Source organism: Myxocyprinus asiaticus, chromosome 44 (genome assembly GCF_019703515.2).
Source record: "Myxocyprinus asiaticus isolate MX2 ecotype Aquarium Trade chromosome 44, UBuf_Myxa_2, whole genome shotgun sequence".
Classification (NCBI taxonomy): Eukaryota; Metazoa; Chordata; class Actinopteri; order Cypriniformes; family Catostomidae; genus Myxocyprinus; species Myxocyprinus asiaticus.
In genome coordinates, this window is record NC_059387.1 from 24,440,792 (window position 1) to 24,464,925 (window position 24,134).

Here is a 24,134-nt window from a genome sequence, read left to right on the forward strand (position 1 = left end):
GCATACAATTCTTTGAACATAGCACTTGTCATTCGGAAGTGTTTAAACCCACAGCTGGTCGATAATGTGGGTCCTCACAATCCGGCAGAACAGTTTTGAGAGCGGGCGCTCCAAGTATGCGGAGACTGGCGGTGTTTGGACATCGCAGCCATTTTAGCCCACATTACAGTTGTGCTCAAAAGTTTGCATACCCTTGGAGAATTGGTAATATATGTACCATTTTTAAAGAAAACATGAGTGAGCAGGCAAAACACATTTCTTTTATTTCTTATGGGATTCATATTCAACTGTAGGTTATAACAGAATGGCACAATCATAAAACAAAACATGGCAACAAAGAAAAAAATGAAATGACCCCTGTTCAAAAGTCTGCATACCCTCAGTTCTTAATACTGTGTATTGCCCCCTTTAGCATCAATGACAGTGTGCAGTCTTTTGTAATAGTTGTCTATGAGGACCCAAATTCTTGCAGGTGATATAGCTGCCCATTCGTCTTGGCAAAATGCCTCCAGGTCATGCAAAGTCTTTGGCCGTCTTGCATGAACCACACGTTTGAGATCTCCCCAGAGTGGCTCGATGATATTAAGGTCAGGAGACTGTGATGGCCACTCCAGAACCTTCACCTTTTTCTGCTGTAACCACTGGAGGGTCAACTTGGCATTGTTCTTAGGTTCACTGTCGTGCTGGAAAGTCCAAGAGCATCCCATGTGCAGCTTTCGTGCAGAAGAATGCAAATTGTCTGCCAGTATTTTCCGATAACATGCTGCATTCGTCTTGCCATCAATTTTCACAAGATTCCCTGTGCCTTTAGAGCTCACACCCCCCCAAAACAGTGAGCCACCACCATGCTTCACAGTGGGGATGGTATTCTTTTCACTATAGGCCTTGTTGACCCCTCTCCAAACATAGCACTTATGGTTGTGACCATAAAGCTCAATTTTGGTCTCGTCACTCCAAATTACAGTGTGCCAGAAGCTGTGAGGCGTGTCAAGGTGTTGTCGGGCATATTGTAACTGGGCTTTTTTGTGGCATTGGCGCAGTAAAGGCTTCTTTCTGGCATCTCGACCATGCAGCTCATTTTTGTTCAAGTATCGTCGTATTGTGCTCCTTGAAACAACCACACTGTCTTTTTCCAGAGCAGCCTGTATTTCTCCTGAGGTTACCTGTGGGTTTTTCTTTGTATCCCGAACAATTCTTCTGGCAGTTGTGGCTGAAATCTTTCTTGGTCTACCTGACCTTGGCTTGGTATCAAGAGATCCCCGAATTTTCCACTAATTAATAAGTGATTGAACAGTACTGACTGGCATTTTCAAGGCTTTGGATATCTTTTTATATCCTTTTCCATCTTTATAAAGTTCCATTACCTTGTTACGCATGTCTTTTGACAGTTCTTTTCTGCTCCCCATGGCTCAGTATCTAGCCTGCTCATTGCATCCACATGAGAGCTAACAAACTCATTGACTATTTATACACAGACACTAATTGCAATTTAAAAAGCCACAGGTGTGGGAAATTAACCTTTAATTACCTGTGTGTCACCTCATGTGTCTGTAATTAGACCAAACATTCGAGGGTATGTAAACTTTTGATCAGGGCCATTTGGGTGATTTCTGTTATCATTATGACTTAAAAAGGAGCCAAACAACTATGTGATAATAAATGGCTTCATATGATCACTATCCTTAAATAAAAGTCATATTTTCAAAATCAATGCCAAAATTTCACAATTTCTGCCAGGGTATGCAAACTTTTGAGCACAACTGTATATCAGATATTACACTTATTTTGCGGTGTCTCGTGGATGCATTTAATAAAATTAGATACTTGCAGCAAACTTGCAAATAAAACTGTCCCTAGAGCAGGGAGAGGTCATTCAGCTGCTCCATCATGACGAGGTGGCTCTCTCTTGATAATACGCATTATGTAGTGGATGGAAACGCGCAACAATTTGTATTTTGAAACCTAGCAATACACACCTGGGATGGCATGAGGGTGAGTATAGGCCCTTTCCCACTGCAGTTTTAGCACTTAAGGAACTATAGTTCCTCGTAGCCACTTTAAGGGACATTTTTAGCTCCTACTCCAGGGAAGGTACTTTTGGGGGCATAGAGGGACTGTGGGAGGTGCTGTAGCCTGTCCAAAGTTTTTTAAACTGTCCAGAGACCAGTTTCCTTAAGAGTTCCATTCATCCAAAAACACTGTTGTTTAAACCATTAACTGATTAGGCAGCAAGGCAGCTGCTCACGTTTTCGGATGCAGCCACATTTTGTGTAGGACAACCATAACAGGGCCTGGGTAGCTCAGCGAGTATTTACGCTGACTACCACCCCTGGAGTCACGAGTTCGAATACTCCAGCCAGGTCTCCTAAGAAAACAAATTGTCCCAGTTGCTAGTGAGGGTAGATTCACATGGGGTAACCTCCTCGTGGTAATGATTAGTTGTTCTCGCTCTCAATGGGGTGTGTGGTAAGTCGTGCGTGGATCGCGGAGAGTAGCATGAGCCTCCACATGTGGAGTCTCCACAGTGTCATGCACAGTGAGTCACGTGATAAGATGCATGGATTGACGGTCTTGGAAGCGGAGGCAACTGAAACTTGTCCTCCACCCCCCAGATTGAGGTGAGTAACCGTGCCACCATGAGGACCTACTAAGTAGTGGGAATTGGGCATTCCAAATCGGGAGAAAAGGGGATAAAATAATAGACAAGCCTAACAAAAGTGTAGATCCGATCCTTGCGTCCTTCATCGATGTTGTTGTTGCTACTGAATTGCATGTGCAATAACGTCAGATGAAAAATGGTCAATACTAGATTTCTTTTGATTTGAGTAAAACAGTCCCAGGACATTGTCTTGACAGGTTTGGTGAGAATCACCCTTGTGGTATTTTTATTTTTTTGCTTGTTTTATCATCTGCTAGGTGAAAATCATAGAAAAGCATCACTTCGGAAATTAATAGCACCCCTCTCCTCAAGCCACACAAATTTGATATAATAACAGTGATGCTTGCCTTAGCAACAGAATACATAACATGTTGCACATTTATTGTTGCATTAATTCAAACATAATGGTCATTGTTGACCAATGCATTTTATGGGTCAAAAAGTCACCATGCATCACAAAATGCATTGTTTGGCCCCTTGGCCTAATTTTCATCATAAATAATAGAGATAGATACTGTCAAATCCACTGCGAAGCACAAGCTGAATACTCAGTTTAGACTCATTTTAGGAACAGGTGTAACACAAGCTCCCTCTCTCAGACCAAAGTTGGCCTCTCTTAGCAGTGACATCACCACATCTATCTGCGGAGAAGCATTTCCATAAATAGCAGAACGGCATGTTGGATGAGTCGAACCTCCGCAACCACAGTCACAGAAAACAGACTTTTCTCGCAATTCCAAGACAATAATGGCCCATTCTGCAGAAGACAGACACATTCGACCCCGGTGATAGAATGTGTATGGTATGAGCTTCATAATATTATTCCTTTTAAAGAGACAGGTGAAACAAAACTAAATCTGGGTCATCATTTACTCACCCTCACATTTTTCCAAACCTGTATGACTTTCTTCTGTGGAATTCAACAAGGAGCTGTTAGGCAGAACATTAGGGACTGACAGCCTCAGTCACCATTCGCTTTCAATGCAACTTTTTTTTCCATGCAATGAAAGTGAATGGTGACAGAGGCTAACATTCAGCCTTACATCTTTTGTGTTCCACACAGGAAAGAAAGTCATACAGGTTTGAAACAACATGAGGGTCAATGTTTCAGTAAATGACCGAATTTTCATTTTTGGATGAATTATCCCTCACATTTTTGCTTACCACCACGGAAAACCCCACCACTTTGTCCAAAACCCAAAATCCTTTCTGCTTTGAATGTTCCTCCCAGTGCAGAATTTCTGGCACTCATGTAAATGTAAGATCAATGACATGGGCGTTGCGCACTGGGTCACATGATGTCTAATAAGCAGCACAGCTGACGATGCAGGCATTCGCATTGGAGAGAAAAAGAGTAGCGGTGGAGAGAGGGACCATCGCAGCTGTGGATTCCTGAGTCAAACACAGGAAGTGTAATGATGGAGCGCATGACGTGGTTCTCATGAGGCTCCTGTTCCTGACCTCATGCTCTCGGCTCCCAGGCCCCAGTCCAATCAAAAAACCTGACAACACATCATGAGGGGAGTCAGGGGTGTAATACTCGCGTTTCGATCATGATTCAATGTGTAATGCATCCCATTGGGACAGAAAGATCCAATCCGCCCTACGTTTGATAACGGTCCAAGGCCTGTCACTTGAAGTCCATCTGATGTCCGATTACAGTCTAAGTTATCAGGTTTCAATTAGGGTTTGGACCAAGTAGCAATGTCAGCTCTTATCTGTGGCTATCTGCGCCAAACTTGCAGTCTGATATACTTTCTGTGAGGGTCAGGGGAACAACTGGGAATGTTGTCCTGGACCCTTTGATGAGGGGCCTACTACACTTTAGATATGGTGAATTAGGGGACCCCGCAATAAAACTTTTGTCCCTGGTGAATTTTTAAGTCTTAGTGAATATGTGAGGGATGGTCAGGATGATTGACTGGTTGGACCAGTTGTCCAACAACCAAATAGAGATGAAGTAAAATAAAATAAAATAAAAATAAACTGCATTCAGTTCCATTCAACAGCTCTCCACCTATCTGCTACTGACTACAAGAATGTGTCCTATGTGAGCGCCCTTTCAAAAACGTTTCTAACTAGTTGTCTGATTGGCTAAAAAAATTATGCCTTCCCCCTGACTCTTTCTTGCTGTTTACAGAGCCTAGAGCTGTCATAGAGACAGGTGGGATTTCTTATGACACTGATTTCAGTGATATCTGTCAAAGAGATGCAACATATGTGTTGTATTCTAAAATGGGTGATTCACACAAAAACTGTCAAGAAAATTTCCAGATCTTATTTTACTCTAAAAACAAACAAAAAAGATATTTAAAATAGAATATTTAGCCTTTTTAGGCCATTTAATATTTCTAACACAAACAATTTATTGACGGTTACGCACATTTTAAACCCCAATTCTCATTAACGCAATTAGAAAAAAAAGCATTTACCCGTAATAATAGTACTCCCTTGGTACTGCCTTTTATCGCTGATTTAAAAGATCATTGTACAACAGCATCTTTTTTTTACTGTAATACAGTGAAACATTTTTTTTCATGAGAATCATCACTTAAAACTATGGGAATACTAAAAGTAAAACGTCTCGACATGTTACAGTAATGAGAATTTGTAGGTAAAATGTGCTATATACACAGTATTGATACACATAGTATTGACCAGTTTGTGAGAATCACCTGTAATTCCAAAAGCTTCCAGCACCTTCAAGACCAACTTCTTGATTAATAGTTCAGACCAAGGATGCTGTAATTATACAGTTTCACTATTAACCACAATTAAAAATGCCATGGTTAATTTAACCATAAGAATTTAGAATTTAGAAAAAAAACATGAAATTATTTATTTACACTTGGGAAAAATATTATTTACACACACACACACACACACACACACACACACACACACACACACACACACACACACAATGGTGGCCAAAAATATTGGCACCCTTGGTAAATATGAGCAAAGAAGGCTGTGAAAAGGCTGTCTTTATCCTTTTGATCTTTCATTCATAATATTCACAAAAATATATCCTCTAATGGATATAAACAATTGCAAACATAACAAGTTTTATCAAAAAACAAATATTATTGTCAAATATGTGTGTGGCACAATTATTGGCACCCCTAGAAACTCTTATGAGTAAAATATATCTTAAGTATATTCCCATTCATTTTTTTAAATTTTTAGTACACCTGGGTGACTAGGAACATGAAATTGTTCAGTCATGACTTCCTGTTTCAGAGGGGTATAAATATGAAGTAACACACAAGCTAAATTCTCTTAGTCATCTGTCACAATGGGTAAGACAAAAGAATAAAGTTATGATGTGCGGCAAAAGGTTGAGCTTCACAAAATGGAAAATGGCTATTGCTAAAGCATTGAAAATACTCATTTCCACCATCAGGGCAATAATTAAGAAGTTCCAGTCAACTGGAGATGTTAAGAATCGACCTGGAAGAGGACGTGTGTCTATTGTCTCCAAGCACGGTAAGGAGGATGGAGATCCACTAATCATGATCACAGCTGGAGAATTGCAAAAATTAGTTGGGTCTTGGGGTCAGAAAGCCTCCAAAATTACAATCAGACGTCACCTACAATCACAACAAGTTGTTTGGGAGAGGTTTCAAGAAAAAAGCCTCTGCTCTCATCCAACAACAAATTTAAGTGTCTTCAGTTTGCCAGACACTACTGGAACTTCAAATGGGACCGGGTTCTATGGTCAGATTAAACAAAAACAGAGATTTTTGCAGCAAACACCAGAGATGGGTTTGCTGCACACAGAGTGTTAGCCATATGGAAAAGTACCTCATGGCCATGGTTAAATATGGTGGTGGATCTTTAACATTGTGGGGCTGTTTTTATGCCAAAGGTCCTGGACATCTTGTTTGGATACATGGCATCATGGACTATCAAATACCAACAGATAAAAAACCCACAACCTGACTGCCTCAGCCAGAAAGCTTAAAATGGGCCCTGGTTGGATCTTCCAGCAAGACAATGATCCAAAACACACATCAAAATCAACACAAAAACGGTTCACTGATCACAAAATCAAGGTTCTACCATGGCCATCCCAGTCTCCTGATCTGAACCCCATAGAAAACCTGTGGGGTTAACTGAAGAGGAGAGTCCACTAAGTGGACCTCGGAATTTAAAGGATTTGGAGAGATTCTGTATGGAGGAATGGTCTCAGATCCCTTGCCATGTGTTCTCCAACCTCATTATGCATTATAGGAGAAAACTCAGGGCTGTTACCTTGGCAAAGGGAGGTTGCACAAAGTATTGAATAAAAGGGTGCAAATAATTGTGCCACACATATATTTGACACAAATATTTGTTTGATAAAACTTGTGATGTGTTTGCAATTGTTTGATATCCATTAGAGGATATAATTTTGTGAATATTTTTAATGAAAGATCAAAAGGATAAACATTAAAGACATTTTTTCACAGCCTCATTTGCTCATATTTGCCAAGGGTGCCAATATTTGTGGCCACCACTGTATCTCTTGTGCCTGGGTGGAGCAGAGACTTTTTATGCAGAGATGGGCCACGTCTATTAAAATGAATGGGAGAAATTGGAATGCCTAACGGTCAACGGATTTAAAAAAAACAGGAAGTCCCACCTTACAGGTAAAAGAGCCAATTACCATTTAGATCAAGACACTGCCTGTCAATGAACTCGAGAACGTGCATGCACATTAGCTAGACAACCCGGGAAAACTAAGATAAAAAAAGCACAATTTAAGATTACCATTGTTGTTAGATTTTACTGCAGATTTTAAATATGTTCTTTGAATGTAATCTTGGCCAACCGTTTGAGATTTTGGTCTTTCCCCATTCAAATAGATAGGAGCTGCACTTGTATGCCACTTGTTTACATAGAAAAATAGCTGCCCAGCCTGCCTGAGACCGTTCCAAAGATGGCTGCCGGGTGGACTGACTTGCTATAAAGAATTTGGTTAGAGCAGTTGTTGCCGTGGTTACGGATGTTATCCGCATGGTGCAAAACATAACAGAAGAACTTAATCTACCAGACTCACATCTACCGAAAAAGCGACTTAAACCGGCTGTTTGGGAGCATCTGAATTTAAAAAAAAACAGGATTACTGAAGACGATCGATGTGATACAGTCATAGACCTCATATTAAAAAAAACACACCTCCTAAAATGTGTTGGTCATCCAAAAAACAACTAGCAAGTTTAATATTTTTAGCTGTGGTGCTTTTGAATGGCTGAACTGAGAGATTTAACTTTTTGGAATGTTTAAACATACTTGCAGTGCGCAATGCATTAGCATGTAGTAACTTAGAGCGTGGTAAACTTTGAGAGGTTTTGTCTTAAATCATCCATTATTTAAAGCATTGCTTGTATACAAATTACCCTCATTCAACAGTAAATTTCAATTTCAGTCATTAAGTCATTTAAATTGCCTGCTGTAAGCAATGTTTCCGTTGTTATAATGCATAGTCCACATCTTTATTTTTGAGGTGTTGTGGAAAGTTTAAAAGGACAGTATTTTTTATGCAGATTCTTTATGGTGGGGTGTCTGACAGACAACGGATTGCTTTAATAAACTGTTGCAGAAGAAAAACTGCTGGATGGCATGAACTACATGTTGTGCACCCACAATATTCTTACAGTTTTGCACTAATGAATTGACTCAAAGCACTCTGGTTACACTGAAGCGCATCATGATGCAGATAAGCGGTATTGTGCCCAATGTTGGAGCATCTCTTATACCTCCTATTTATTTGTGTACTTATCAGTTTTCCTATTGTAGGGTTGCACTTAGCATCTATATATCACAAAGAAATATGTCCACTAACACATTTGTGATATATGAATTTTTTGCCTGAGTGCTGTTGCATAATAAGAAAATTAGCAAATAATCCTAAAACCGGTTAACTGCGATTTTTCTGAGACGGTAATCTAACAGTCAAAAACTCACACCGTGGCATCCCTAGGTGTAAAGACAACTTATGGACTGGGTTGTATGTTATTTTGCTTACACAAGTAATTCTACAGCCACTGTTCTCAAACCGGAAGGCGTGCCTCCCCAGTGGAGGATGTCAGGGGAGGTGCGGAGAACTATGATAAATTCACTAAGTTAAATCAAAAGATAAAATAAAAACAATAAAAATGTACTGTGAAGATAAATGAAAATAATTGGCTTAATAGACCATAGTCCAGCTTAACAGACAGTAGCTCTATGGTGTTACAATTCTATTAAATGTCATGAACCCATGCATATCATGTGAGAGTGCATCTGTACTGGTTGCGTGAGCGCGAATCTCTCCACTCGCACGCGGATTTACTATACGCTGCTCTATGAAATCTCCTTGCTCTCTTTCAGAAAGTGCGTGTACAATCAAAACCGGTCATGTGCACTCACAAAACGTATTATATCGAGGAAGAAACCGGATTTTGAGGAATCAACTCGTCATTTGGCCGATAACGATTACAAGAAATGCAGTATAATACATGGTTAAAATCGTATTGAATAAGAATGATTTTCTGATGTTCATTGATGAGACGTGAGCAAATCAAATGACATAAACGGTCAACTAAGAACATCTGTTGCAACTCACGTCTTCTGTCACCACAGTGGAAAATATAACTGCACAAGTTTATCTAGGATGCAGAAAATCCAAAAATGTGGAACAAAATCACGACGTTCAACATGATATTGGGTTGACGTGTGTTTGTGTGTTTGTATTTGATTAAATACTGGTTCATATAATTTACCTTTTCTCCCAATTTGGAATGCCCAATTCCCACTACTTAGTAGGTCCTCGTGGTGGCGCGGTTACTCACCTCAATCCTGATGGCAGAGGACAAGTTTCAGTTGAGACAGTCAATCCGCGCATCTTATCACGTGGCTCGTTGTGCATGACACCGCGGAGACTCCGCATGCGGAGGCTCATGCTACTCTCCGTGATCCACGCATAACTTACCACGAGCCCCACTGAGAGCGAGAACCACTAATCGCGACCTCAAATAGGTTACCCCATGTGACTCTACCCTACCTAGCAACTGGGCCAATTTAGTTGGGCACATCTTATCATGTGGCTTGTTGAGCATGTTACCGTGGAGACACAGCGCGGGTAGAGGCTTCACGCTATTCCCCAGGGCATCCACGCACAACTCACCACGTGCCTCACCGAGAGCGAGAACCACACATTATAGCGATAGGTATATATTAGGTAATATAGGTTTAATCATGTGACTCTACCCTCCCTAGAAACCGGGCCAATTTGGTTGCTTAGGAGACCTGGCTGGAGTCATTCAGCACACCCTGGATTCGAACTTGCGACTCCAGGGGTGGTAGTCAGCGTCAATACTCGCTGAGCTACCCAGGCCCCCACTGTTTCATATTATTAATAGAAATATTTATTGCCAAATATTTATCACTCTTCCGATGTATGACACATTGCTGAATGAGTCTGTCAAGACCGAATCTAAGGTTATTGATCATTTTTGGTGAATTGCTCCAATGCCTGAAATATGATGATTTTTAATAATATAACACTAGGAGGACAAAACCTGATAAAACGTAAAATAAATGGTGAGAATATACTGCTGTTTTTTTTTTACATTTAACATAGGTCATTTTATTTATTATTTACTTGGCTATTGTAAAAGCCAATATACAACATTTTTGTATGTATATAAATCCCAGGGCGCAGTCTTGTAAATTTTGTTGGGGGGGGGGGAATGAGAGCTTACTGTTTAACACTTTGAATACCCCTGTTCTACACAAAAATCACAGGTTATACCCTATATTTATCAAACCTGACTTGGTTTGAAAATAGAAAAAGGTCCGTGTCAGCATAAGGTCATCTCGGGTGTGCCGCAGGGTTGCCATGTACCTTCCTCCCAGCACGTACCAGCTGTTTTTTTCCTTAAAGCGATAACGGTCAGTTTATAGTCAAGCTCCAACTGATTTCTTCCTCGTGTCTAATTACGGGTGAAAAAAAAAAAAAGGGAGTGGGTTCAAGACAGAACAAGCAAACAAAAGAGAAAGCCAGACAGATTCCAATTAAATCTTATCCAACGGCATGCTTCTAAACTCACTCAGAATAAAGGAACAGGCCTCGGAGTGGCCTCATAAATTCAAAGCATCCTCATGAGTTATAGCACCATGCTGAGAGATGCTGGATAACAGTAGTGCACATTCCTGTAAGTGCCAAGCCATAAACGCTGTTTTTACAGTACAGGTTATAGAGGTCTATAGAGGTCACCGCATAAACTTAGAGTATACCTGCACATTCTCTAGTCGAGTAAGACGGCACATTCATACGGGCCTTTCTTTGTGCTTAAGGTATAGTTCATCCAAAAAAATGAAAACACTGCCATTGTTTACTCACCCTTGTGTTGTTCAAAATCCATTTGACTTTCTTCCTTTAGTATGTTAGGCAGAATGTTTGGGGCTGACAACCTCAATCACCATTTACTTTAATTGCATTTTGTTTTCCATACATTGAAAGTGAAATGTGACTGAGGCGGTCATTCTGACTAGCATCTTTTGTGTTCCATGAAAGAAAGTCATACGGTTTGGAACAACAGGTGAAAGCAAGTAAATGATGACAGAATTGCCATTTTTAGGTGAACCATCACTTTACATGTAAAGAAACAGTTGACATTACACCAGTATCAGTACCGGTGTCAAACTTGATGTTACCGTTCTCTGAATTTCTGAAGTTAAATTTCTTAACGTGATGAATAACAGAACACTGCATTCTCAACGGCGGATCCGCTAACCTCGCTGATAGACGGCAGCACAATTTGCTGAGGGCCGTTTTGTGGTGCAACCAGGATTAACGTCAGAGGAAGTGAATCAGTGATATATTGTGACATGACATTCAACAGTCACTGCTTTGAGCCAACAATCCAATCGACAAACCAAACAGCACTACAAAAGGGATCATTTGTGTAGATTTACCGCCAGCACATCCTCCCAAACTAAAGAAATATTTCAGAGGCCAATATGTAATTGAAATGACATCAAGACAGCAAAAGAGTGAGATATTCAATGACTGTCAACAAGGGTGGAGATGTTGTTTACGTCATTTCTAAACTAATAAAATACTTAAATACACAAGATCCGCCATTCTGATGCATTTCCATTGAAATGGGTGTCTTTGAAACTCACTGACCAGAACGGTGAAGAATAAAAAAAATCCCAGTGCAAACATAATAGTGTAAGAAACTATAAACACTCAATACCGATATGCGACTGTGCTGTAAAAGCAAACACAACCACTGCGACTGCAAGGAGCTTAGGGATAGTTCACCCAAAAATTAAAACTCTATCATTATTACTCGCCTTTTTTTTTTTCGCAAACCTGAAACTTTCTTTCTTGTATGGAACACAAAAAGAGTTATATTGCAGAATGTCCAAGTGGCTCTTTTCCCGGTCACCATTTACTGGGTAAATAAAACAGAATTTTAAATTTTTATGTGAACTATCCCTTTAAGCAAACAGTAATGGTGACTGTGCATGTAAAAAGCAGTACCCGGCAGTGCAGGGGTTACACACACATTTACACACACCAGCAGCAAGTTGTGAAATACAGAAAACCGAACAGCTCCCTCCACATTCTTACCACATCCTGAAACTACGTCAGTCGAACACCATGGCACAAAAAAAACCTTATCGCTTGAGTGAGATAAACAAGCTCCTTGAAAAAAAACTCCTCACCCTGTCTGCACCACCAAACACAACTGATCTGACCTCCAATGAATGCACGCCAATGCAAGCATGCATGTTGGCCTTCCAGCTACAAAACCATCATGATGTTCACTACATTTGGCTCTCTGCTTGCACACTAGATTCCAATGGTGTCAATAGCACACAGATGAAGCAGGCGCACCAGAGGACTGCAATGCTTTACATGGTGCTCGGAACGGGCTGCACTGCTTAAATGGCAAAAACATGCTGTCACACAGCTGATAACTCACTGACGCAGTAAAGTAATACAACACATGAATAAGTGATTGATTCAGGAGCACAGGCACATCAGAGCCCACCAGACAAGGCAGGAAAATTTACAAGCACATGCCTCACACAGCTGTTTTTACCTGCTTGAAAACACATCACAATCTGGTACGCTTGTGAGATTCTTAAAAACACATGTTGCAATTTACTAAATACTATGACAACAGCATTTATCTTTCCCACATCTTTGTTTTTCAGGAACTTCAAGTACATTTCAGGCTTAAAGAATGTAATTTTTTTGGATTTGGTTAAAATACTTTCTCTTATCCTAGCTTAATATGTAGAGACATTTATAAGTAAGCTGTTTTAGGCCGATTTCCCCAAAAAACATTAATACTGTGGCTCTGTTGCACCATCAAATCATTTCTGCATTTGTTTAAGCATCCTGATCAGCCTGACAACAACAACACTAGCTCAACGCGAGTTTGAAGCAGAACCGTCTATTTGTTTGACCTATGGAAAATGAGGGGTGTGAAAAAAAGCCTTTTTGAAAAGTCATTTTTGCTACATCATTTGATGGCACAGAAATAACACACTAAGCTTGTTTAAAGCTTCTTTGTTTAAAGCATAATTTCTGCACAACTAGCACCAAAAACAGATTGTCCCATCCCAAACTCATGCCAGTGGTTGAGGCTACGTTCATATTTAAAATTTTCTAAATGCTCTCCGTCCACACTGCCGTTTACAAGCGTTTTCCTAAAGTTACTCATCCACACTGAAACGTATGAAAATGCTTAAAATGCCCATACTGCGCATGCCAAAAATCACCGTTCCATGAACGGTCTGAAATACAATTGTCCTCATGTTCCGTCGCCTGGCAGCAATTCCGAGTAAACTTACCTTTGCCTTTGAAGGAACGCAATGTTAAGGTTGTACAAAGAAACATTTCTCTTTATAAATGCTATCAAAGTGAATAACAGGCACAACATGGGCCACCATCTTGAATGTTTTGGGTTGAATGGATTACACGCCCGCATCACATGACAACAAATACGTCATTGTTTTCAGACATCTCTTTTCCATGTCCACAATACAACGCAAAGACAGCATTTTCAAATGTATCCACTTGGGAGAGCGTTTTCGAAAAGCTCAGTTTTTGCTGTCAAAAACGCCATCTCAGTGTGGACAGATGGCCAAAACGTAGAGAAAAAGATTGATTTTAAAACAAAAACGTATTCGTGTCAATTTTGTTGTGTCAAGCTGGACTGTCCGGTCAAAACAAATTAACCTAAAAATGGCTTACTTATAGTTGTCTCTGCATATTAAGCTGGGACAAGAGAAAGTATTTTAACACTGGAAAAAAGCTGATGTGCATAATTTCTGATCAACATAGCGCCACCAAACATAACTGCAAATATAAACATGGTTTTCAAACAGCTTTCCCAAATACTCCCCCATCTGCTGTAAATAAAATAAATATTCCCGTACATAATTCACGCCATTGGTTAAATCAATGAACGCGTTTACATGTACGTTCTAACACTGATTATGCTTAATAAGCCGACAACGTGTGTGGACATGTAAATGCATTAAACAGCATTTCTTGATAGGTGTACAGTCATAAATGGGGTAAGCATAAACCGATCAACATGGGTAGATTTTTGCCCAGTTTTCACATTGCATGTAGACACCTTAACCAGCGTTCTTAACGGCTTACCCAATGTACGTACATGTTGTGTTTAAGATTAATTTTTCCTAAAAACCTTAAAACTAAATTTAGATTCACTTGATTAAAAAACCTTTTCAAAAGAATCAACTGAATAATACAGGTTCCTCAGATGTGTAGAGGTATGACAGTCCAGTAAAATATGCTTAATGGATAGTGGGTTCTGACAAGATGAGCACTTTGGTGAATTTTCTCCTGATAGTAAAAATTGGTGCGAGTCTTGTATGCCCTATCCGGCATCGTGAATTGTTCATTTATATTAAAGGAATGTTCCGGGTTCAATACATAATATTGATTGCCACAAAAATAAATTTCAACTCGTCCCTCCTTTTCTTTAAAAAAAAAAAAAAAAGCAAAAATCTGCGTAACAGTGAGGCACTTACAATGGAAGTGAACAGAGGCCAATTTTTTATGTTAAAATAGTTGCTGTTTCAAAAGTTTAGCCACAAGATGTGTGTTAACATGATTTTAGTGTGATAACTTAATATCCTTTCCTTTGTAAAGTTATGGCCAATTTAACATCTTCGCTGCCATGATGATGTAATGTCAACAAAACCTAAAATCCTAAAACGACTGTAAAAAATGATAATTTAACTTTACAGCTCAAATTATACATGAGTTTTAACAGAATTAAAGTGCTTTTATAAAATTATTAGCTTCACATTTCTGCACAAATTGGCCCCCACTTACATTGTAAGTGCCTCACTATAACCTCGATTTGTTGATTTTCTTTTTTTTTTTTTTTTTTAAAAGGAGGGTTGAGTCAAACTAATTTTTGTGGTAATCAACATTATGCCACAAATGCTGCCGATTAAGCTTAACTTGTATTGAGCCCGGAACATTCCTTTAAGCTGGCCTTATTCCCAGCTTAATATAAAATAAAAGTATTTTAACATCAAAAGTTACAAACTTTCTTTTTTAAATACAGAAAAAAAAACAGAAATTTGTTAAACATTGCAGCAAACTTTTCTTACATGATAAGAGTGTGATCTCTTTACTTCTGCTCTGCTCTGCTCTGCATTGACTGAAAAAATAAAAAAAATTGGGGGGAAGATGTATGTTCATTTACAAAAAGTATGTTTGAGAAAAAACAAGAGTGGGAGAGTTAAGTTGAGAGGGGGAAAAAAGAGCGAAGTTAATGGAACAGTGAGAAGAATGACAATACAGAAAGAAAGCAAGAGAAAGAGAGAGACCCTGGCCATCTGTGATGTTGGCAGCTGGCCAAACCACTGCCCCCGGAGTCCAGGCACATGCTTAACTACCTCCCTCTGCAATGGTAGCCTGCCTCGACTCCAACAAACATAGCTGCGAAGAGCAACTACACACCCGCACGCAAGCATTACAACAGTCACTCGTGTTTAATAACTGCATGAACAAACAAAACAAAAAATCAGTGTTCACAAAAAGCTAATTGCCCTGCCTCTACAAGCCATCAAATGTGCATATAACCTAAATGTTACTGCCCCAACTTTGAGGCACCATTTGACATTAAGCGATTTGTTGCATAGTGTGCCTTAAAGGTGATTTGTTAAAATATTAATGTTGTCAATGTTAAAATGCTTTCTACCATCCCAGTTTAATATGCAGATTGTAACTGTATAATTAGTAATACAAGTAGATTTTAAGTGAGCCCTTTGTAGCTTGAAGTTTCTTATCCAATACGCACAAGTGTTGTGCGCATTTCTGTTTACGTTTTGACCATGGGCGGTGCTAGAGTGGGTTACCGGGACTTAAGCCATGAATGTTTTCAGTAAAACCCCGAATGTTTTTATCATCTTGTAGTGATGTCAAAAGTTCCCTTGCTTCGTAACAAGTTGATACTAAAATATAAATCTATTTTAATATTAAGTAATAGAAGCATAATTTAACGAGACTGGTCTCTCTATAGTATAGATAACACCAAATATTAACTCAATTCAGTATCCATGCGCTGTCTTGTTGGCGGCTGCCGGCTGCTGTGTATGTGCATGCAAGAAGAGCGCCCGTGACTCGTGATTGCGGCTGTGTGCTTAAAAGTTCAAAATGCCTTGTCTTGGTGAGATACAGAATATGCAGTAAGTACCAAATATTTAGATATATAACCCTGAAAACAAAGAGTAATATACAGATGAGCTTGACGAATTTGCAAACGTTGTCACGAGCCAGGACATTTGCGTTTTTGCCAAACTTCTTTAAGACATGATACTAGATGCACTGATTCAATACCTGGATTGGTACTGGCTCCAATACTGACGCTTTTAGACCAACGAGGAAAACAAAAGTCTTTTCCAACGAGTCCGATCCAAATCCGATACCGTGTGTTAGTCTTGTTCGCTACTGTCAAGCTCCAAAAATTACATAAAAGAACCATTAAGACACCATTAAAGTAGTCCATGTGACTCATGCATTTTATTCAAAGCCACTTGAAGACAAGTGATAGCTCTGTGAATCGCAAAAGGCTGTGTTTAATAAGTAATTATATAGTATGTAGCCTATGTGCAGCGCGTGAGTAAGTGGTGCGGCTCTGTTGACATGCATGCATATGCTGTTGATGTGCTCACTGCCCTCAAAGCAGTGCAAAATATTTGAGTGCTACATATGAACAAAATCTCATATGTAAAAGCTCAATAGTTCAGTTCACTTATAACATGCATTGAGAATGCCACCGGAGAAGCATTTCACCAGATTTTGAATAAGAAGCTAAATAAACTACTATGAACTAGCCCATATGCAGCTACAGGACATCCTGAAGTGTTCTGACTATCAAAATAAAGCCCCAAGGGCTTTAAAGGTGCAGGACTGAAATATATAACTATATTATACAATTCTAAAAGTCAATAATTATCATAAATATATTTTATCATTATTAATTACAACAGTATTTAAGTTGAATGGGTTCCAAAAAATAACTGTGTGAAAAGTGGACTGACATCTCACAATTTAAGTAAACAAAAAAAGAGATCTGAATCCTTTACTAATTGAAAAATGGGTTAAAACTGGCTTCTTTTCCAATGAAGACTTTCACTGGAATTACTGTTAATTTTGCTGCCACATATATCCAGTAGACTAGTTAACTATACAGTTTTTTCTTAATAGGCTGCACATTTATATTGAAATAATGTGTAGTTAAAGGTCTGTTTCTTTACATATAAAAGAGTACCCCCAATTAGTTCCACACAGTGAAGTATAGATCTTCTAAACTGATTAAGAAATAAACAACTCTGGTATCGGACGATACAGAGATTTCAGGTATTGGAAACGGATCGGAAGAGAAAGTGGTTTCAGTGCATCCCTACATGATACCATGAACCTTGCAAACTTTGGCAAAACTAGCAACTACTTTTTTTTTCCTCCTAAGCACCTATTTCAGCTTATTTACAGCCTGCTATCTTCTAAACCAAGGTTCCTCAATTAGTTTTTACCAAGGGCCATATTCTGTCAACAATACAAAGTCAAGGGCCACGTCCGTCGATGTAATGACAAATTTTTTGTGCTTATGCCATTATTATTATTATTATTAGTGGTTGACCGATATATTGCTGAGGTCGATAAATCGGTCGATATTCTGACTTTCAATTATCGGCATCAGCTGATAAATTTTCCCGTTTGGCCGGTTTGTTTCTTGAGGGCGCCGAAAATCGCCTGCTTGCATGTGAAGTGACTGAGACATGTAAACGACCAGTCACGGTTCGTTTTGTTGTTACGCGCCATCGTGTTACTACAATAACAGACTGGTGTGCAACACAGCGTCATTTAAACGATCCGCAAATCAGAGCTGCGGCAGACTCGTTTGAGCTCATAATGTTAAAGTGCTCGCCTGTTTCATTCTCCCTATCTCTCGCCAACAGTTCCCTGTAACTTTTAACTGTCTTGTCTAATGATAAAAAGGCAAATATCAATAAAATATCATATACCGTCTGCAAATGTGCACATCTCATTTAAACAGATGTAATAAACAAACCTCACAGAACTTGAGCAGATCCAGCATCCTGTGGAGCGCTTATTTACCTCTAAAGCACATATTCTAGCAGCCTCTCCTAAGCATTTCCCTGTCACCTTTAACTTACTTTTCTAATGCTAAAAGGCAAATATCAATAAAACTTCTATTATATACCGTTTGCAAATATGTAGATATCTCATTTAAACATATGTAATTCATGAACCTCATGAAAATCCAGCATTTTCTTCCAGTCGAGTGCTCATCTAATATCTTCCTCTGAAGGGCATATTCTATCCACCAGAATCAAAACTTCAGGATCAGGATCAAAAGTTCCTCTGATTCACAAATCATGACGGTCACCCCGTGACAATCCAAGCAGGCGATCCAGGCAGTTTAAACTCTCAGGAGATTGCTGCTCTCACTGGATGCGTGTGAGCGCAACTTCAAAGTAAAAGCGCTTCACATGTGCTATAAGTAAATGTCTTATTCACTATGCACTGTATGTTCAATTGGTTTGATTTGGTATTTTTTTTTATAAAATTTGATTGCTTACATGGACATGCCATCCATGGTTGCTGGACTACTGTGTGTACTGTCATATTCTTCTTTCTAATATATTAAAAATTACTTCACGTCCAAATAAATTACTAACATTTTATGACTAAACAGAAATCAGAAGAAACTGCTATCAACCATTTAAAATACAATATTTATTTAGATTCGTTTTTACAAAGTCAAAGTTTTGTGAAATTGAGTAAATATAGTGCTAAATAAGAGTTTTTACATTTTTTTAGCAATTTTTTGTTCATGTTATTTACTATATTAAATTGTGTGATATATCAGCATTGTATCGGCCTATCGGCCACCCTGCTCTCTGGATATCAGCATCTGCCATTAACCCTTTCATACACACCGTCACACATGACATAACTGGGCCTCGCAGAGTAGCATCACACATATGTTTCTGCAACAGCCAGTTATGTTACAAGCTGCCAGATTTAAATTGGCTTTCGTGCCGAAACAGGCTGCGCTGGTCAAGCGCCTGTAATTTATATTTGCTCAAACAGTTACTCATACGGTCTTTTAAACCACAAAATAAGTTAATTTGACATACAAACATCCAACTCGTCACCAAAGAACCACAATAAAAAGTTTACAGCTCTTATACGCACAGTCAATACATCAAACACAATCTTCCTTCGATGTGTCCTGAAATGTTCGTTTATATTTGTAAAGGTTGTCATTCGTCAAACAAACAGCTTGAAGAGTCTTTTCAAGCACATAAGTTTATTTTATGTAACAAACAGCCAAATTGTCACCAAAGTACCACGATAACAGTTCACAGCTTGTATATGCACAGCCATCATATCTAAACGTGATCTTCCCATGCACGCAGCCACGTCTGCTTGGGTGCAGATGCGGTTTTCATTCACACAAACAGCAACTCAAACAGCCTTTTCAGGCATACAATACATTTGTTTATTGAAAAAAAAAAAAAAAAAGAAAAACAAAAGCACCACGATAACAGTTTAAAACTCGTATACTCAGTGAACACATGCTGAGAGCGATTATCGGATGCACGTAGTCACTGTTTACATTAGTTTCTCGTCACACACACACACAATGTCTGAGATGTCAAACAGCGCATAAGCAAACTGGACTGCTGATATTATTTGTTCATTCATTTTAGTTTTTTTTTTTGGCTATATATAAACGAAATAAAACAAATACAGTACAGAAGACATAACCCATTTGTTCATACGTTTATTATATACAGTATATTTTATTTTTTAATGACAAGAAATCAAATTAAAATTTAATTAAACTTGTCTACACTCTGCCCCCTCTACCGGCTATACAGTGTCACATGCAAAAATAACTCACTCCAGGGGGCACTGAAGGGGAATTTAGAGCCTACTTATGAAAAGGTTTTAAAAAAACATAACGGTCGACCACTAATTTTTTCTTCTTCTTCTTCTTCTTCTTCTTATTATTATTATTATTACTACTACTATTGTTGTTTTTATTATTAAAAGTTATGCATAATTTTTTTATTAGTTCTTTTTCTCAGTATTAGTAGCCTGTTTTATTTATTCAAACAATTATGAACATTTTGTTTGTATACAGACACACAAAAATACACAACTTTGCCTGCTGGAAAAAAAATAAATAAATAAAAAGAACAATCTGCATCCCCATGTCCTCCATGCGAGTCAACTGTTCCTGCTCATCTCCAAATGGGCTCTACTCCCTGCACTTTCACTAATTGTTAGATTCAATTATTAGACCTATTAGCATTAATAATATTATTGTTCTTAAGGATAACAAAGTATTGCAATAATTTAAATAAAGAAAAGACCGTGAGCCAATATTTTCTTAAACTATTTTTAATATTAGGCTATGCATCATTTTTTTTCTGTACAATGTTATTCTTAATGTGCACTATTCCACATGTTTTTGTATCACAGTACCTTGTGTTATATTATCCAGGCATTAATCCAGACATTATAAAGTGTAGTTGGCTTCGGGAGTCCGTTTGGAATATACTCGTAGCAAAACACATGTACAAATATAAATAGGACGCATATTTATGCAACAGTGCTCTTTACTCATCTCACTGGCATAAAAACACAGATTATATACTCCTCAGAATGCCCCAACACCATGGAAAGCACATAATGAAACAGTTATGCCAAATTAGGTAAATGAATGCTTTAACAGCGTTCAATATATTAATCTCTAACATCTGAAAGTGTGGGCATGAGACTGGTATAAATGTTTGTAGAACAGCAACAGCACCGCCTAAAGTACAGGGGTGAAATTTTTTTTCATTTTTATATTTTATGCACTCTGTGTGTATAGACCTTTCGTCTGAGGTTTGTCTCATATAATCGTCACGTATTTGGTGTGAACAGGCCTTTAGTGTGGGCCAAACATTTGTCTCTCACGGGCCGGATGTGGCCCTCGGGCCACCTATTGAGGAACCCTGTTCTAAACTAACTTAAAACACCCAACAAATCAATAATAGACTATAAAATAGGGATGGGCATTCATCAATAATTTGGTATTCGAATATTTAAGTTCATAAAAAATGAATACTCGAATATTCTATTATTTAAATGAGGGTAATTAAGAGATGTTGTAAAATTATTTTTTTTGTAAAGATTGCATCACCATTTAAAAAAAAACAAGCTTCTAATTATATCCAAACCAAGCTTATATTATGTCCTGTGTTGTTTTGTTGAAAACATTTAAAGAGCACCTATTATGGTTTTTCAAATATTACCTTTCATGTAGTGTGTTATATAGCTGTTTGTGAATGTAAAAAAAGTCTGCAAAGTTTAAAAAAATCAAAAGTGCATGACAAATGGAGTTATTGACTCCCAAAAGAAAGAACTGATACTGAACACCTGAAACGAGTCGTTAGTAATTCCAGACTTACTTCCTGTACTAACCTACCTAATTTGGTAATAAAAAACCCCACCTCTGGTCTTCATTGGCTGCTCGCGAACAGCTTTGACCCGCCCTCAAACACTACACTAAGCGGTAGACCAATCACAACAGACTGGGACATCTGACCAATCAGAGCAGAGTAGGCTCTCTGAAAGGAGGAGTTTAGAATGAATCCTTTAGAATGGATCATTGAACGAGTCATTTTTGTCACTGGAGAAAAAAAAGGTAATGCTGCAATTTAAATTATGAGCAAATTAAAGTGTTTTTTTTTACTTGGATGAGACCTTTAAAACAAAATTAGGCACATTTAAAAACCATAATAGGTGCTCTTTAAAGGTGCAATATGTAACTTTTTCATGTAATATTCGCCTTTTTTTTGCCAATGTGTGAACAGCTTGTAATGCAACTTAAAGAATGAGCCCTTATTCTTCTTTTTGGACAGGTAAGCTTACATAACTGCAAAGCATATGAAATATAGTGCCATAAGGATTGATCTGTGTAATTTCAGCTAACTTGATCTTGCCTGCTAACGCTGACAAATTGCAAGCTACCATGCTTTGTAACTTTCAAATAATTTCAACGATCTTCTCTTTATAATAAAAGTCAGGTATGCTGATTCACAGTAACTGACAATGTTAATCTGTAATTATTCAGCAAGGTAAACTACAATAACACATGAAATGAATGCTAGACAATGTTCAAGATAATGCAAAAAGCTCCATTCATTAGTGTAACGTAACTTGGTTATACAGAAAATATATACAATCTATAATTATAAAACAATAGCGCATCGATATATCGAAATGTCAGTTGTGATGGAATCACATCAATACTGAATTGTGTCAACATATTTATAATGTACAGTCTATTTTATAAACAGCTACTGTCATCATCTACCAAATTCAGCTAACAGCTATTGATAAAGCTGGCTAGCTAGCTAACGCCGACATTGACTGCATTTATACAATAGCCTATGTATGCAAAGAAAAGTGATTACTTCAAACTACAGTCTCGCATAGTCAGACCTATATCCAAACATTGTTTTAGCCCTGTCCCAGCATTGGAGTAGTCAAATATAATATACAGTCTCAAAGTTTGTTGTAAAACAATCATAACTGTGTAATTTTAATTATGCTACCTCATCTGTCAGCATGATGCCGGTGAATCACGTTCAGTCTCTTTGTTTTGGTCCCTATGGAGTGAGCGCGATCACGAGTTTCTGTTAGGTTTTTTATTATTAGTCCCAGATATAGCCCTCCATCTGCTTGAATCCAAGAAACGCAAGGTTTGGTCTCACATTCCTGATGAGTAAGCCTGCTGAATTTATTAACAAAACTTTCAAATTATGCAATGCATCGAAGCTGCATCAAGCAAAGTATGCAAATAACACAGCTAGAGTTTTTTTTTTTTTTTTGGTACAACAAAGTCTCCGCTATGAAATTATATCATATGGGAATGAAGTAGGGGGGCATTCGTCAAAAAAAAAAAAAAGAAAAGTTGAGAACCACTGGTTTACAACATTATTAAAAAGCCTTCAGAGCAATGGCCTGAGTTTGGGATGGAACTACCTGTTTTATGAACCACAGAAGACAGAGGAGTGTTTGGGAAACCCGTTTGTAAACAATTCTTTTTGCAATTCCATTTGGTGCCACTAGTGATGCATTAATTAGACACTGCATCTTTAAAATTTAACATTGAGGACTATGAGACAGGTCTATGTGACAACCTGAACATGGTGGAAAGCTGAGTTGCATGCAAACACAAAGGGCTTTGCCTAATCTAGGATCTGATCTCCTCTTTTCGTAGCATTATTTCTAAGTGACAGCACCGAAGGCCATTCACTTTGTTTTGCTTCTTAATTCAGACAACAAGCTCAGTCGTCACAACAACAGAATTCCCAAATATGCTTTCCCTATCCAAAGGCCTGGACTTGTCAGGACCGAGGCCAAGAACTGTTCTGAGTCTATCCCACATTCCACCCACAGATGAAATTCCAGCAAAAATCCAGGGAGAGCTTCGCTGGGTTTCAGAGCAAGCTCTCTGGGAGGCACTTAGTCGGTCATTGTGTTTTCAGAGAAGGCGATTGTAGCTGCTGGGTGTTTTTCTTTTTTTTTTTTTCTTTTTTGGCAGTTTAACAGACAGAGATAAGGGGCAAATGCTTTTTGCACAAAGCTTGCCAAAGCAATGCTATTAAGAGAGGCAAATAGGTCTCAATGCATTCTAGGTCAAACTCCCAATGGACCCTAGCATTAGATTTTCTGACATCTTGACTACTATAGACTTGCCATATGATGCAATGCCAAACCACTCACTGTTTCTCTTTACTATGCAATATTTGGCTAATTTTACTAGAAAAGCAGAACACAAATACATTTGCATGTGTTTGCTGTGTGCTGATAGCATCTCTTAAACTCAAACAACCAGGAGCTGTGGAG

At 38.4% G+C, this 24,134-nt stretch overlaps 1 protein-coding gene across 7 annotated transcripts in view; it reads right to left on the reverse strand.

The window, feature by feature from the left end:
• The window catches only part of LOC127434350 (high affinity cAMP-specific 3',5'-cyclic phosphodiesterase 7A-like), a 67,004-nt gene that overhangs the window by 40,739 nt on the left and 2,131 nt on the right, over nt 1–24,134 (reverse strand). The window lies entirely within an intron of this gene.